Below are 16,066 nucleotides of genomic sequence, written 5' to 3' on the forward strand. Positions count from 1 at the left end.
TGGCCATTGTGTGGAACTACTTTTGACTCTACCTTTTGGATGTGATGAGCTTCATTCCTCTGGAGAGTTTGTTTGGTAATTCTTTTTTGCACAAAACACTCTGCATAGAACAGTTTTATCCTTAAAATCCCTCCTTATAATTGCCTTCAACAGTGGCAGGGTATTTATCCACCTGTTCTTTGAAGAACTCAGTTGAGGTTCTTTTCATAGAAGGTTAAACTTTCAGTTTGCTTTGCATTCTGTGAGCGGAAGTTTCAATGCCTTGGCTTCTGTGTCAGTGATGTTTGCTCTCATTTATTTTTGTTGTCTGGCTAAATTGCTTACATGATCACATTAAAAGCAAAAGCAACAGGGCATGCAGTACACAGATAATGAGAAAACTATTTATTACTATATTTGATACTCTGAAATATTCTCTGGCTGTTCCACACCATTTTCTTTCTCCTCATTGTTTGGTGCCTGCTCTTTCTTGATTTGTTTTCTCCTTGCTGTCTAGGAAAGACATGTGAGAAATGGGATGAAATGTAGTTAGCAGTTTAAAACATTAGATGTTCTTTGAAGCATGCTGCAAGACTGTCTTATGCAATGCAATCACAATTATGTAATGCAAATGATTATAAAAATAAACATATCCTGGACAATATGTGTGTGTGACATGTTAGGACCCATGACACTGCTAAATGGCCATTGCTACAAGTTGTGCTTCAGGACCTTCTGTTTGGGTTGGCTGAAATCTCAACTGCTATCCAAATATTCCAGATTTTTGTTGTTATAGCATACTAGTGATTAGATGAAATGATTGCAGACTGTGGTCTTATTTTACAGAAACATTTCTGCCATGCCTTTGTACTTCATTAGGAAGAAACAACATTACCCTCCTTTAATAAGGCATTTTATAAAGAAGTAATCATCAGAGCCATAAATTAGGAGTGCGTGGGAAATAGCTGCCCTTGGGTACTTCTATAATTAATACAGAAGTTAAACAAGTTAACCAGATTGCAGGATCACCTCAGTTTATGTTTGTATTGGATGGAAAACAGCTGAGGGCAAGTAATGATTGAGTAACTGAAGCTGCATTTGAAGCTGTGGTGCTGCTCCCAGCTCTGAACTCTCTGTGCACTCTGGAGCTGGATGGGTTTCGGTGGCAGAGCAGAATTCGAAAGTGGGCTGCTAAACTTTGATCATGGGAAAATGGGTTTGGATGCACACAAACCTGAAGTGGGAAACTGTAATTACAAGAAAAGGAATATTTGATTAATTGGGTAAAATTGTGGGCAGTTCCTTAATTTTGTCAGAGGATAGGATTTTGAAGGTATTTTTGCTGGCCTTTGATGATCCAGTAAAGCCTTTCAAACTGTACCTAACAATTTCTCAACTTTAGTTTCTTCTGCTCTTTATTTACAGTAAAGAATTTGCTTACTTTCGTTTGAGAATATGATTTTTTCATCGGCTCTGTACTTCCACATGGTGTTACTATTAATAGAAGCAGCATGTAAAAATAGGCCCTTGGCATTTTAGCTTCTTGGCACTGTCTCGAGGGCTGTTCCTTTCACCTCAGGCTATGACCTTCTTACTGAGGTTCAGAGAGCTGAAATGAACGTGGTGAGTTGTTCCTTGTTAGTGTTACAAACACAGTGCTCTGCATGTTAGATTAATTAGCTGCCACCATGACGCCGTTCCTTTCAGTCCCTTCTCCAAGTTCTGCAAGGCTGAAACTCTCATGTCTGAGAATTCATCAAATTTTTCTTGTTTTCTTTCTCTCAACAAAATAAATATTAAAAATAAGATGTTTGGTTTATTAGTTTGTAATAGATCACCTGAAAACGCAGGGAAACATTCCATTCTATTGAAACCTCTGGGCCCAACAGTGATAAATTATCTAAAATTCCAACCTGGATAAAAAGTATGAATTTAGTAAGTTATAAACTAAAGGTACACCCTTGTACACACCATGACATATATTTTAATCTAAGGGTTTTCCTATAAGTGGTGTCATTCTGTTTGTCATCTGATTGCCGTGTTTGAGGAAATATGATTGAATTAATGTATTTATTTATAAAGGTCCCTGTCTAAAATGAGTTTATGCTTTCAGCTCTCTTATTACCACTTTCTTCTGAAAAGCTGGGTAAAAACCTAAATATTTGGTAATCAGAAATACCAATCAGAAATCAGAAGCTCTGATACTCTGAAATATTCTCTGGGGATTAGAGGAACACCCCTGTTTGGGACAGGTGCACTTTGTGCTTGCAGAGCATGGGGGCATTGGGTTGTTCTTATTTCTGCTTTCTGGCTGGAGTTTGCTCCTCAGAGAGTGAGGGATGTCCCTGGAGTGGCATGAACGGAACCTCTCCTCTTCCTGGCACTCCAAAAAATTCACATTTTAAAATATCCAAAGTACCAGATTCTGTAAGAAAATTAATTGATCCTAACCTGAAGTGAATCATTGGTGAAAGTGCCTCCAGTAGAAATGAGCATTGATAAAACACAAGTGTGAGTTTTAACCTTTTACCTCAGTGGTACAAACTGTGTAAATCAATGGAAATAATTGTCTTCTATATAAACAGAGAGTGAGAGTCATCACTGCATAAAACTGGTGCAACTCCCTCTGGGATGAGAGGGAAAAGCAGCTGCAGGTTCTGGGATGTGTGTCCAGGCTGGAGAAGAGCTGAGCCTGCATTAAGTGACTGCTCCCCTTGCCCCGTGCATTCAGAGCCAATCTGAAATGCTTTAAACTTTCCTCATTGCTGACAACCTCTCTCAGTTTGGCTGATTAGGAATGACCCAAGCGATGATATGGAATGTTTCAAATCTCAGTGTTTACATTGTATACTAATTTTAGAGAAGCGTTTTTGGCTTTTGGATACTTTTGGTTTAGCACCTCACAATTCACATTCGCTTTGTTTTCCGAAGTGCTGATGCTGTTCATGACATACAATAAAGTCATCTCCAAAAATATGAGCCAAGCCACAAAGTTCCAAATCTGGCTCTGGGGATTAGAGAAAAGATAGTTTATCCTACAAAATCACTAAATATCCTAAAAATATTTCTCTCCTCCCCAAAATTTTGCAAACTCTTTGTGTGTCTTTGGAGATGCAAGTAAAAAGATTTGTCAACAGGGAAGACATAGAGTAGAATACAATCAATCTGAAAAATACTTCTTAAATTCTTCCTAGCTAGTTGAAAATTTAATGCAGAAAGCAATGAGCTCTAAATATTTAGCTTATCATTTTTTAAAAAGCTATTCTTCCATTTCTGTTAGTGTAGTTCCATATTAAATAGCTTTAAAAAGACAATTACAAGATATATGATTAATATATTACAAAATAAGTTATTTACTTAATAAAAAGCTGGTTTTGCATTAAGATATTTAACACTATTCAATTTCATTTATTGTCTTCTGAAAACTGATGAAGTTGTTCAATTCCCCTTTCCATGTCTGTCTGCACTTCTTAACAGGAATACAAACGAAGGTGGTAACTTAAATATGGGATTTACACCTTGTAAAGGTGGGTATTATTTTGGTTTTTCTGAAATAGAGATAACAGAGAACATCTGTTGAGGAAGTACAGGAAGAAGAAGGAGAGCACTTTGAGGAAGTCTGCTTTATATTTGTAAAGAGATGAGACCCAGCTCATTAAGGTAGCGCGAAATAAACAGAAAGAGGAAGAAAGTGAGTTAAATAATCCCACAAACATAAGTGACACACCCATTCATTCCTTAGAAAATCACTGCCAGTCTGTGAAAAGAGTTTGCAAAGTACAGAAACTCCTCAGTTTTTTTATCCTGGTTGAGTTCCTGAGCTGAAGTTACACCAGGCTGTGTTTGTACTTTGACATCCCCGCGAAGTACTGGGGCTGTGCTGTTACTTTAATTTAGAGAAGGATCCAGTGCTTTCTCATGCTCTTGCTTTCATGGGGGTTTGCTATTAATATCCTGCTACCGGCTCCAGATGCTTTTCAAGGAGCTGTTTTAGGTTGCACTCAAAGGTTTTTTGGGAAGACTGATAAAATAATTCAACTGTCTCAGTTCGGTGCTGTACGAGGTGTGACAGTGTTTGTTTTGCCTGTGGCTGCCTGGCAGATAGAACAGAAAACATTCAGAGGTGTTAAACCCTGGTAGTGATCCTGGTAGCAACAATAAACCTGGGAAGTTCCAGGGAGATGCCAAGCTCCACAGTGTGTGTTCAGGTCAATCTGCATTTTTTGCATGTCAAGGACTTCCAAGTTATGTCAAAGGAAGTTTGGGCTAAAAAAAAAAGGCACAGGATATGATCCTCAAAAATTACTGCTTTTAAATCCAAGAATAAACTAACATATCCTCCAGTTTCATAAAGCCTTATGTCTCAGAATGGAATTAATTCATTTACTCTCTATTTGTCCTTTATTTAAAGGAAGCTGATTTGTTTTACTTTTCTAGGAAGAAGGAAGGATAAATACACAAAGCAGTGCAAGGCGGTGGAAAAATTTATGGGGGGGGGGAAAAAGAGCAAGTCACTTTTGGTTTAAAAGTAAACATTCAAAAATTCTTCTCCACTTAAGAAAATCCTTCTCATTCTTGATCTTTTCTCCTCACCCGCTGCCCATTCTGTGGCAAAGTTTTCATTTCTGTAGTTATAAATTGAATGATAATTACATTGTGCTGCTCCTACAAATACAAATCCAGTTGGGAGTCTTGTTTAACTGGTGCTTTCCTTGTGCCTCTAGAAAAGTCCCATATAAAAATGGCATTTAAAAATGCCATAGAAATTCCTAAAACAGGAATATGCAAAAGTAATGGTGAATTAGAAAGTTCTGCCAAACCAAGTAATCATCGTGTCACAACTTAGCTCCAAATGATACAACTGATGTAAATTTAAAATAATTAAGAAGAAACTCTGGTGTTTGGTTTGCTTCCCAAAAATGTGCTTGGAAACATTTTAGACTTTTACTCTGCAATCAAGGAGCTCAGAAACTCAGTAAAAAAAGAATAATCTGAAATTTCAGTGGGGTTGTTTTCCAACAGACACAGCAGTCACCGATTAACCTTCAACAAGAAAGGGGCAAAATGAGAAAATGTAATAGAGTGTCAATTGAAAATAATTTTAAAAATAAAATTGTAAGAGTAATTAGACCTGAAACATTGTCTCAGCTCAAACGATTAAAAGGAATTGCCAGGATGATCACTTCAGTTACCTTCTCTGTGTTTAAACCTCCCAGTAAAACACTGATTGCACCTAATCACACAATCACTCCCAGTTAGAGGCTGGACAGCTGAAATCGATAGGAACTACAGTGCTCCTCCCTCTGCACGGAAAAATTGGATATTCTGTTTGATTCCTTGGAGAAAAGTGCACCTTTTACCCAACCACACTCCCTTATTTATTCAGTGATGTGGCTGTAGGGCAACAGCTGAAATATCATAACTATGGATTTATAGAACAGTCATCTTTCTCAAGTTTCACCATTTGTTTTTGTCAGTGTTAAGTGTTTTTTCCACGACAAAGGAAGTCTGACAAGGTAAACAGATGGCCCAAATTGTCTTGTTCATCCAGTGTTTCTGTGGCCTAACCAGCTGTAGATGCTTTTATATTTCCAGGAGTACCTTGAAAAGATAAATCTATCATTCTTTACCTATTGTTGTTGTATACATGGGAAATAAGAATTCCTCATATTTTAGAAAACTCGTAACAAACAGAAGGACACTGACATAGCAAATTACCCAGTGGTGCTGATGAACTTACACCAGTTTGGATGGGATTGGTAATGAGTAGATTTGTTCTTTCCAACATCAAGGAGAAACTGGTAATTTTTAGATTTCTTCCTCCTCTTTTGTAAGGGATCTGGTTCTCTGCCAGTTGCTGTCAGAATTGAAGTGTGGAGTGATATGGTGACCTAATATCAAAATAAGGATTCTGCAGTATTAAGTATATTTATATAGTATATATAGTATATACACTATATAATATAGTATATTCAGTATACTTGTAACTCCCCCAGTTCCATGTTCCAGCCCACATGCTCAGCTATCCTGTAGAAGAAAACATTCCACAAGTATTATTCTGTTCCACAAATTCATCTGTTCTTTTCCACCTCCTGGACCCAAAGGTTGTTTATACATCTCTGTTGTGTGAACACAGTCATTTGTATGAGCATGATGCCTCGCTCTGAATTTGCTTGCATAGGTTCATTATTCATTTGTTGTAACCATAATCTGAGAAAAACCAAAATATATGCATGATAAGGCAGGATTTTTAACACAGATACAAGGCTGATTAATTTTACTGGCATTTTTACTGCTGCTCGCTGTGTGTAGTTATAAAACCATTGTAGTATAATCTGTGAAAAGAGGAGAGACTACTGCTGAGTATGAGTAGCAAATACAAGCTGCCAGTCTCACTTAGAGCAAGGGGAAGTGACATGATAAGGAAATTTTACACTCAAGTGTCTAAAATTGTTGCCCTCATCATAACGCTGGTGGGAACAACAAACTGGGAAAGTTCCCGAAAAATGGCAGCGTAAACAAAGCACTTGGGGAAGTGTTGCCCTTGATATCAGGCTTGAAAATATCATTCTGATTATTTTATCTCTGCAAAATATTGGCCATGGTGTTCAATAATAAGAAAAAATAGCACACAAATGTACAGTCCCATCTAGAACAGCTTTAATCTGTAGCCAACAAGCTTGCCCATGAGCTACCAGTAAGATCAAAAGAGTTTTCTGAGTTAAGAATAACCTGATTGGGAGTTTATTAAAAATACAGATTTGGCTAAATGATGTGTTAGTGTGTGTATGTGCAAGGTCTTGTGGTTGGTTTTTGGTTCTGAATTAAGAATGCAGAAGAATTGTGATGTTTTCCTCTCCTTTGTATCTCAGAGAATGCCACAGGAACTGAAATAAGGTGTCCATGCTCTTAGGAGATTTAGAGTAAAAGTGAGGGAGTGAAGAGCCAGAGATGATGGCTTGCTTGGGATTTAGGCCTTGCCACCTGGAGGGAACAGACCTCTCCCAATAAAGTGTGTGAGGCACCTTATGGAATGTCCATTTATGTAGAAACCAGTGAAAATCTCTGGGACTCTAAACCCATTTACTGTGGTCTTTAACTTTACTCTTGCAAAAGCTGAGCTGTCATCTCCCTGTTTCTGAAAAATACCTGAAGAATCCAATCCTAAATGGCCACACTGGATATGGACTCTGCCTATCAGCTCTCTCCTTGTTTGTCTGGATAAGTTTCATTCAAGCCCTATTGATCACAATTAAGGGTTGAAATTAGAAATTGACTTTCATTAGCTCAAGGCAAATTAATCTCACAGCACTGGAGGAGGTTGTACTCACTTTCTATTAGTGAAGTTGACAATCAGGTTCAGCTGGAATCCAAAAGTGCAGTGGGAAGGCTGTATCCCAATATCTTAATGTGACAGCTACCAAGGGAATTACTTTCAGAAGCAGAAGAAGGGAAACTGGAAACACTGAGGGGGTGGATGCAGACAGATATGACAGGATTCTAAGAACCTGGGATTCCTGACAGCGTAGGCCTTCAGAGCCCACCCACTGAGCTTTGGCAGGTAATAATCTAGGAAATTATAATACACTTATTTTAAGAGAATCCATTGAGATGTTTGATCTTAGATCTTCATTACACATACAGCAAGGCTTTTGCTGCTGGAGCTCTGTTATTTTCCCAATTATCTTGAAGGCAAGAAGAGATTTGAGAATGGATTTTGTAATGATGTAGCATCCAGTGAAGTGAGCACAAGTCTGACCACATTCTGCAGAAACTATCATCGTGATATTCCTGTAGGAAAAAAATGTTCAGTCAACTTAGATGTGCTGCTCCTGAATGGAGCTGGCTGAGATCCTCGTGCTCTGTGTGTGGGTAATGATATTGCAAAAACCTGGCACGGGGAGGAATCACTGCAACGAAAGAGCTGAGATTTACACACACCCCCCAAATGCAGGATTTCTCCAGAAACTCCTCATTTCAGCAGAGCAACCCTGTGCAAGGGATGGGAACAAGATATTTACAAACAGTGGAATTTATGTTGCGCTGCTCAGCTCATTCCTCTGACACAAAGCCACGGGACAGCTTTGTTTTACAGCTCACCAGATTAAGCACAGGGTCTAGATCTGTGTGCCTTCCTTCTTCCCTCCCTTCCCAGCCCCCCTGAACATATTCTGAATCTGGAATATAAAGAGGCATGTATGTAATTGGGGAAAGAAATGGAATATATTTCCTGGTGACAGGGGACTTCAGGCTCTGCTGGGACAAATGGCAGCGCCTTTAATGAGTTTCACGGTGCAAGATTTAGTGGCATCGTGGAGGAATTCCTGTCAGAGTGGGGCTCTGATAGGACTTATCAAAGAGTACATGCTACTTATCTATCTTAGGCAGGGAACTCTAACTCCCTTTAACTGTCAGCACATCTATAATCCTTCCAAGTCTGGAATTGTTGATAGAGTGCCAAATATCTTAGGTTATGGATTGCCAGAAAGAGGGAGATCTGTGTTTGTAATCTCAAACAAAGCAAATGTAGCTGTTAAATGAAATTCTGCTGAGCTTTTAATATGGCATAATATAAGCACGGTTTGTTGTGGGTTTTTTCAGTATTGTTTTGGAGATAAAACAGAGGGATTGGGATATAGAGAGATTTGGGGATTATAGCTACCTATCTACAGATAGATAGCACAGGCAAACCCAGCCATTTATGTTGTTATTTTTGCATGATGGAAGTCCTAATATACACACTGGAATGTTCTGGTCAATCAGTACCTTTGTGGCATTATGAACACGGTGTTAAAGGACATTGCAGATGAGACAATATTGTAGCATTCAGCAATGAAAAAATAACATCAAATAGGACAAAACAGCCTCTGCTGAATGGTGTAATCAGCAAGGAGGCTATTTTAATTCTAACCCTCCATGAATCAACATCTGTCTGCTTGCTGGTTTATCTTTAAAGGCACACACACACACACACACACACACGCACACACACACACACACACATGTGCATGCACAGGCTCTGGAAATAAATATATTTTAAGTTAGGGCTGATTGAGGCTGTTGTTTCACTCCTGAAACTCAAGTCCTGTGCTAAATCTCATCACAATTTCTGCCAGCTGCAGTACCAGGGTTTAGCTCAGGGTTCCTGCTCCCCTTCCCCAGTCAGTGCTCATCTAAAATTTCACACCACTGGCACTTCTGCTGGTGATTTATGTGGCAGTGACAGTGGCACATGAAGAACCACAACAACGTCACCAATTCCTGTCAGCTCAGTTCCTTGCCAAGTGAGTAGAAGCTCATCACTTTCATCTCTCTTGATGCAGCTCCCATTAACTTTGGAGATTCTCATTGAGAGAGGCACAGCACCTTCTGCCCTTACCCTTCTGGAAGGTATGGCCATTAACAATAATTACAGCAGATGAGTAATTCTTGTTCCCCGATCAAAACAGAAAAACAACACAAAAGGGTTATCAAGCATTGGCACAGGCTGCCCAGGGAAGTGGCTGAGTCACTGTCCCTGGAGGGATTTAAAAGCCATGTGGATGTGACACTTGGGACATGGGTTAGTGGTGGTCTTGGCAGTGCTGGGGAACAGCTGGACTTTAAAGTCCTTTCCAACATAAATGATTCTATTCCTTTTTTTTTTCCCCTTCATCGTTAACAAAGCCCTTGGGCGAACAGCTCCTGCAAGCCTACATTTTTCTTCATTTCCTTTTCAACTCAAGGGTAATAGCAGTTAAATCTAGTAAAATAAATGTTGATTGATGGAGTTTATTCATCATGCCAGGCTAATGAGGCATCATAAATATATTTGTGAATGTGTAAAATCCATTGGGGGCAATGGCTTCAGTTGGATAAAAGACACAAAGTCTTCTTGTTTCACTTGTCTTGGAGGGAGGAACCAGCTGAGCGTGCCACTGTTGATTCCGATTTTTTCAGCCTTCACTGGTGCAAATAGATTCTTTTTCAAAATTCTCCAGAGGAGAAACATGACAAAGCAAGCCTGTCTGGTTTTTGAGTTTATCCCCAGAGATGCAATCAAACAGCAGAATCAGATCCTGAATTTCAAGAAGGAAAATACATGAACATTTCCATTTTTCTTCTGCTGACATATTTCGTTACAGAGTCGTGGCTGACAAGACTTTTGTGGCTCATCAGTGTTCTTGTTGCATTAACCCATGTTTGCTTCAGAACTGGTTTCTGCTCTATAGGAAAAGAGAAGGCTTCCTATATATATATATCAGAGTCTATATTGATAATAAACCAGGGATCTTGACCTAAAAAAATCTGAAAATCTTCAGTTAATGGTTTGAAAATGTCTGCCTGTGTTTAGAAATGTTTGTCATAATACAGGAAATTACAAAGGCAATTGGAAGGCTGGAATTCCTTTCACATAGGCTGCTTGTTTGCATCTTAATGAGATACTTTCTCATTAGTCCAAGAAATGCAGGTCAAAGAACCCAGGCAAAATCTGATAATTTTGCTTCTCTGTACCCCTGTTCATCTCAGGAAATTTGGTTTGAGACAGTGAATATGGACTGTCTGTTAATTATCAGTATTATTTATGCAGAGAAGAGCAAATTAACTTTTCCTTGCAAAAAACCTCACCACAGTATCTGTACCTTAAATCAGTGAAAGGTTTGTTATTTGTGTTGATATCTCACTGTGTTTTGCAAAGTTCAAGAGAATAATATTTCAATACCATATTCCTTTGGGTATGATGATTGTGCTAGTTAAAATTTCTTGTAAATTGAAATGTTAGTTTTAAGGTCATTATTCTTCATGCATAAGAATGGAAAGAACATGATGCATTTGTAACGGAACAGAGTATTGCTGTGGAAAATGTCAATTGTAAATTGTTCCTCTCGTGTCTACAGAGGTTCTGATGTCAAAGTTAAATGTTTTGCTATTAAATGGAATTTCTTTAGCTATAGAAAATGTTCTCAGACTCAGCCATTGTCTTCTGAGGATCAGCTTGTCTGATTTGGGACTCAGCTCTGAGAGCCTGACACTCACATTTATCATGAGCAGCAAAGCCAGAGCAAGTGGCAACATCCTGACTTGCCAGAGGAAATTTTCTCCCTGTCCTTCTTCTTCCATTCAGGTTTTTAATGACCCTTCTGTCCTGGGAGAAGTGTGCAGGTGTCCTCCTGGCCCAGGCATAGAACAAACAACTCTATGCAACAAACAGCGTGTGAGGGCTCTTCTGCTGGATTTTAAGGTAGTTCAGGTGATCATTTTCCATTAGCAAAAAACTGGAACTCTATCTGAGTGTTTTGACCCTAATTTTCCTGGGATGTAACTGTGGAACTGAGACATTTACACTGAATTGTGATGAGTTCTGTGCTCACTGCCCTGGTTTGGCTTTGCCACCACAAATGGGCTGCATCCCATAACATTCCTGACTGGAAAAATGCCCGTGGCATTCCCACCCTCATTCCTGAGAGCAGAAGCCTGAACATGAGTTATTGCACTGGGTGAAACACAGATTAAACCAGCAATTCATGTGATGGGGTGAGCACAGAGAAGGGAAACTGCATATTTAAGCTCTGAAAGTTTTCTCAGGACTTAGGTAAATCTTTGAAAGTCTGTCAAGTTTAAAGATTAGCTCCTCGATTCCACAACTTGCTTCTGCCAAATTCCAGTTAGCATTTTTTGAGGGGAAAGGTTGAATTTTGGCGTGCAAGAGCACACAGCATATCCAGTATATTTACTTTTTAAACAATATAAACTCTTGGTTCTTCCTCCAAGAGCAGATGTTCTATTCCTTTTATGGGTTTTTATTGCCTTCTGTATACTTTTTCTTGTTTGTCTGTGCTGGGAGGGGAAGTTGTAAGGAGAGAAGCTGGACTGAGATCCCAATCAGAGACAATATTCACACAGGGTTTATAAAGCAGGATAACAACATCCCTGTTTCCAGTAACTACCACCACTCTACTGGCTTTATTTTCCTTTAGTGAAGAGTAAACTGCCTTTTTAATAGACCTATTCATTATAACTTAGAAGAATGCTTCTCCCAAGAGGCAATAGTCTGTTCAGAGCCCACTATTTTCTGTGTGAATTTAGGATGGAGGTTTCTTTCCCTCATGCATCCCTTTGCATTCATCTACAGTGTGATTTTCCTGCCACTTTGTCACCCTCACCCAACAGTGTGACATTGTTGCCACTAAGTTTATTCCATCCTGAGTAAATATTATATTATGTCACTTAAGAGAAGGTATGTATAGCACTGTTTAACTTTTAAATGCTTAACAGATCAAAATAATGAAAATAAATTGCTTCTGAGTATAAGTATAGGAGGAGGCCCATGAATTTTAAACAACTGGCCTCAATTATCCTTCCTCCTGTGGTGCTTCCATTCAGATAAGCCTGCAGCAAAGCACTTGGCCTAAAGATGTTCATATGCTGTGGTCTCTCCATGGAAACAGTCTTAAACCAGAGAAAACAATTCCATTTTTAAAAAGGCTGAATCTCCTTTCCAGTTGGCTCCTAAAATAACTTTGAGCTCAGCGTCACACGTGCTAACTGCAAGTTAACTCGGCAAGGGCTGAGGGATGTTGTTAGAACCATTTTAAGGAGAAAGTTTGGGATACTGCTGTGACAATTGCTTCAGCTGCCAGTGTGGCCTTAAAGAATGATCTGTTCCTTCACCACTGCATTTTAAGGTGGTGGCCTTTTTGGAAATCTGAGGATTATAAACTTTCTTAAACTCATCTTGTGGAATCCTGGCACCAGTTAACTGTTTGCATTCATTCCCAGAGGCAGAAATTACAGTTCAGGTTCTTCCTTTCAGCTCTTTCAGCAGCTGAAGGTGAATGACCTTGTCTGTACTTCCCTGTCCTCTCCAGACAAACCCAAATTTTCTCAAACACATAGGTAAGGGAAAAAAACCCCCACCATTTTGGTTTAGTCATAATTAGCCTGAATATTAAGCCCAACAGAGAGTTTCAGTATCTATTAAAATTAAATATGTATTATAATATCCCTTGGAACTGAATACTGATTCATTTTGCATCATTTCCCCCTCCATTGCTCTTGCACAGTAAATTTGCTTTAAAAGAAGGTTGTATTTAAGAAAATAACCCAAATTATTTTGACCATATGTCAGGGATACCCAGCATGTCTGTATTTTACAGACATGACAGCTTGATCCAAAAGACATAAAAAAGCCATTCTTGTTTTGGTGATTTTGGGGAGGGAGTGCTGTTGTGAACAACCTGGTTATTTTAGCAATACCCTGGTGGCACACAAAGCCCCCACTGTTCACAGGGTTGGGAACTGGGACAAAAAGATAAGTCAAGACTTTCCTGACTGGATGCCAAATCCTTTGTGAACTGTCTGAAATGCCCAGATTATGTTGATTCCTTATCACCAGGAGAAACAGCAAATGCTCTACAATTGCTTCACTCACATTGCCAGGACGTGACATCCTTTGGGTAAATTATGTCTCCTTTTGGAATCCAAATTATTTTTATCCCAATTTTCAAGGTTCTATCTTATTTTAGTCAATTTGTTTCCTGTTTGTTGATGGCCTGTGCTGAGCCAGCTGATGTTCCTTTGTGCAGCCATCAGTCTGTTCACCTTTCAGCCCCTCCATGCCCATTATATCCTCTCTGATCTTGGATGATTCTGTTTTCCTCTCATCCTTTAGCTTTCCTCAAGATTAATGTTTCCATCAGCCTTCCACTGCTGACTCATTCCTGATCTCCTGGCTGACCTGCTCCCACAAACTGAAATATGTCAACCTATGAAAATAATTTACTTCAGAGAGAAAATGACCAGGGAAATATATGGATAATTAGATAATCTTATCATTTCTCTTGCTGTTCTGCGCCTGTTGGGTGTCTTCCCCATAAAGCTTAAAGCTGCACCCTATTTTTACCTGTATTATTGCACATATCCATCCATGGGCTGACAGAACTGAGAATTTGCTCTTTTTTTTGAAGATTATTATCCTTTGCTCAGAAGCTGTACAGCTCCTTTCCTTCCTGACAATTCTGGACATTTTTCAAGTGTTTTTCATCCAAGAGTTTTCAAACTCATCATTCATCTCCATGACTATCCCTACTCACATGGATTAAATTTTGCCTTGAGTTATTTCTTAGCATGGGGAAAAATGGGATTCTGGAATTGATTGGTTTACCAAAGAAAACCTGCATTAAAGCTGAGCATAAGCCTGAGTTTTCTTAACTTCCTATCCTGGCTGCTATAATTCCTTCTTATGCCAAGCTAAGACACGGCAAATAAAATTCCAAAAGGTTTTTTGGGCTTGGTTACACCAATTTTAGCATCATTTTTGTCCTGGGGGAATATTGTCTCTCTAGTTGCTCTGAGATATTTGGAATCTCTCAGGAAAATTAAATGATGTTGTTTCCTGTTTTTCTTCCTTGACTTCTTTTGTGTTTCTATAACCTGAGGGGGCTGGATAAATCTGGAAATTATTGTCAGCCTAAAGGACTTATTGGACATGAAATCAGAGGGTTTGTGGTGCAAAGTGAGCACTTCATGCTTTGGTTCTGTTGCCCAGGTGTCCTGGGGACCAAACTGGGTGCAGTGATGCCAACCTGCCTTCAGAGGTTGGATGGTAGCAAAGGGACACCAGGAGGAGGAAAATAATTTCTCTTCATTGAGGCTTTTTTCAGTGACCAGCAAGTGAAAACTTCCTCTGAAGAGCAGGGTAATAACAGGAGATGGAAGGCAGTATGTTCAGTTTTGGATAGTTACTGGAGGTGCTGCTTCAGCCATCTGGAAAGAGATTTCCAGTCTGCAGCAGGAGATGAGGAGCCAGAGAGACAGAGTGGGAATTGAGGCTTCAAAATGTCCTGCAGTGTCTCTACTCCTAAATACCCTGGCTTGTGAGTAGAGGAGGAGGGATGAAGAAACCTGTGCAGCTGGAGCTGCCCTTCCAATTGATATTTCACTTCCTAGACCAGTGCTTTTCACATGCCCTAAAATTTAAAACAAATTGGAAATATTTCAGAACTGTGAGTATACACAGCCTAATCTGTTTAATTGCTGTCTGACAATATGAAATCAGTTCTGAATGTATACCATTCAGTAAAATAATAATTACCATAGCAACACACACTACATCTGAAACATAGCTCTTCCCTACAAAAACCCAAAAACAGAAAGCCTGAACTCTTCACACAGCTCTGAGAGCAATTAGTGAGGTTTCTTCTCCCCTTTCAAATCACTGTATTTGAAAGAGGCTGACAGATGTCGAAAGGTAAATAACAATCAAATGTTTTTTCTCCACTCCATCCTTAATTAGGGATAAATCAGTACATTGTATCTTTTATGGCAGAGATTGTAACCAATTCTGTACCCCAAAGGAGGGAAAGGATGGCAGCAGGGAAATCATCCTGGGGCTTCTCAAGTCCTGCTCCCACTTGACCCAAAGGAAAAGACATTTTCTGGGACCAATTCCCCAGGTTCTTTGTTGCAATTTTTCTGCTCCTGGCTCAGAACTGGCAGTGAAGGTGCCCACCAGGATGTTCAATGGACATTTGAACATTGGACATTTGAACATTGCACATTTGAATTTGAAACTGTATTTCTGGAGATGCAGTGGCTCAAGTAGAGAGGTATTTTGTTGAGACACTTTCGTGTTCTTAAATAGATAAGGCCTTGGCTTTGTGTGTGTTGCTGAAGAATATTGGAAAACAGGGTGTCTTTCTGTGAGTATCCCCACAAAATGAGGTAAAATGTTTCAGTTTGAAAAATTACATTATTTTTCCTTTACTGTTTTATTTCTCCCACAAGCAAGTCCTACACTAGATCCTGCTAAGATCCATATTTATATTTTGGAGTTTTACTAAAAGAATATTAAGGAGTTTGACAGGAATTTGGAGGCAAAGGTGGAATAAACAAACCAAAGCTAATCCCAGTAATTTAGTGCAGTTCAGTCTTTTTCTAAAACTACAATGATAACATCTCTGTGAACATTGCTTGATTTTTATTTATTTATGTACAAATGTACGTGCATGAAGAGTTCAGTGATTTTCCTTAACTGGAACCATTACTGCCAGCACAGTTCAGAGCTCCCAGCCACAAAATAACTTAAAAATTTGGTGTAAGAAAGAAT

The 16,066-nt window shown here is 39.2% G+C and overlaps 1 protein-coding gene across 3 annotated transcripts in view; it reads left to right on the forward strand.

Annotated features, from left to right (window-relative positions):
- The window catches only part of PPM1E (protein phosphatase, Mg2+/Mn2+ dependent 1E), a 60,606-nt gene that overhangs the window by 5,993 nt on the left and 38,547 nt on the right, over positions 1-16,066 (forward strand). The window lies entirely within an intron of this gene.

Source organism: Cyanistes caeruleus, chromosome 21 (genome assembly GCF_971803275.1).
Source record: "Cyanistes caeruleus chromosome 21, bCyaCae1.hap1.1, whole genome shotgun sequence".
Lineage (NCBI taxonomy): Eukaryota > Metazoa > Chordata > Aves > Passeriformes > Paridae > Cyanistes > Cyanistes caeruleus.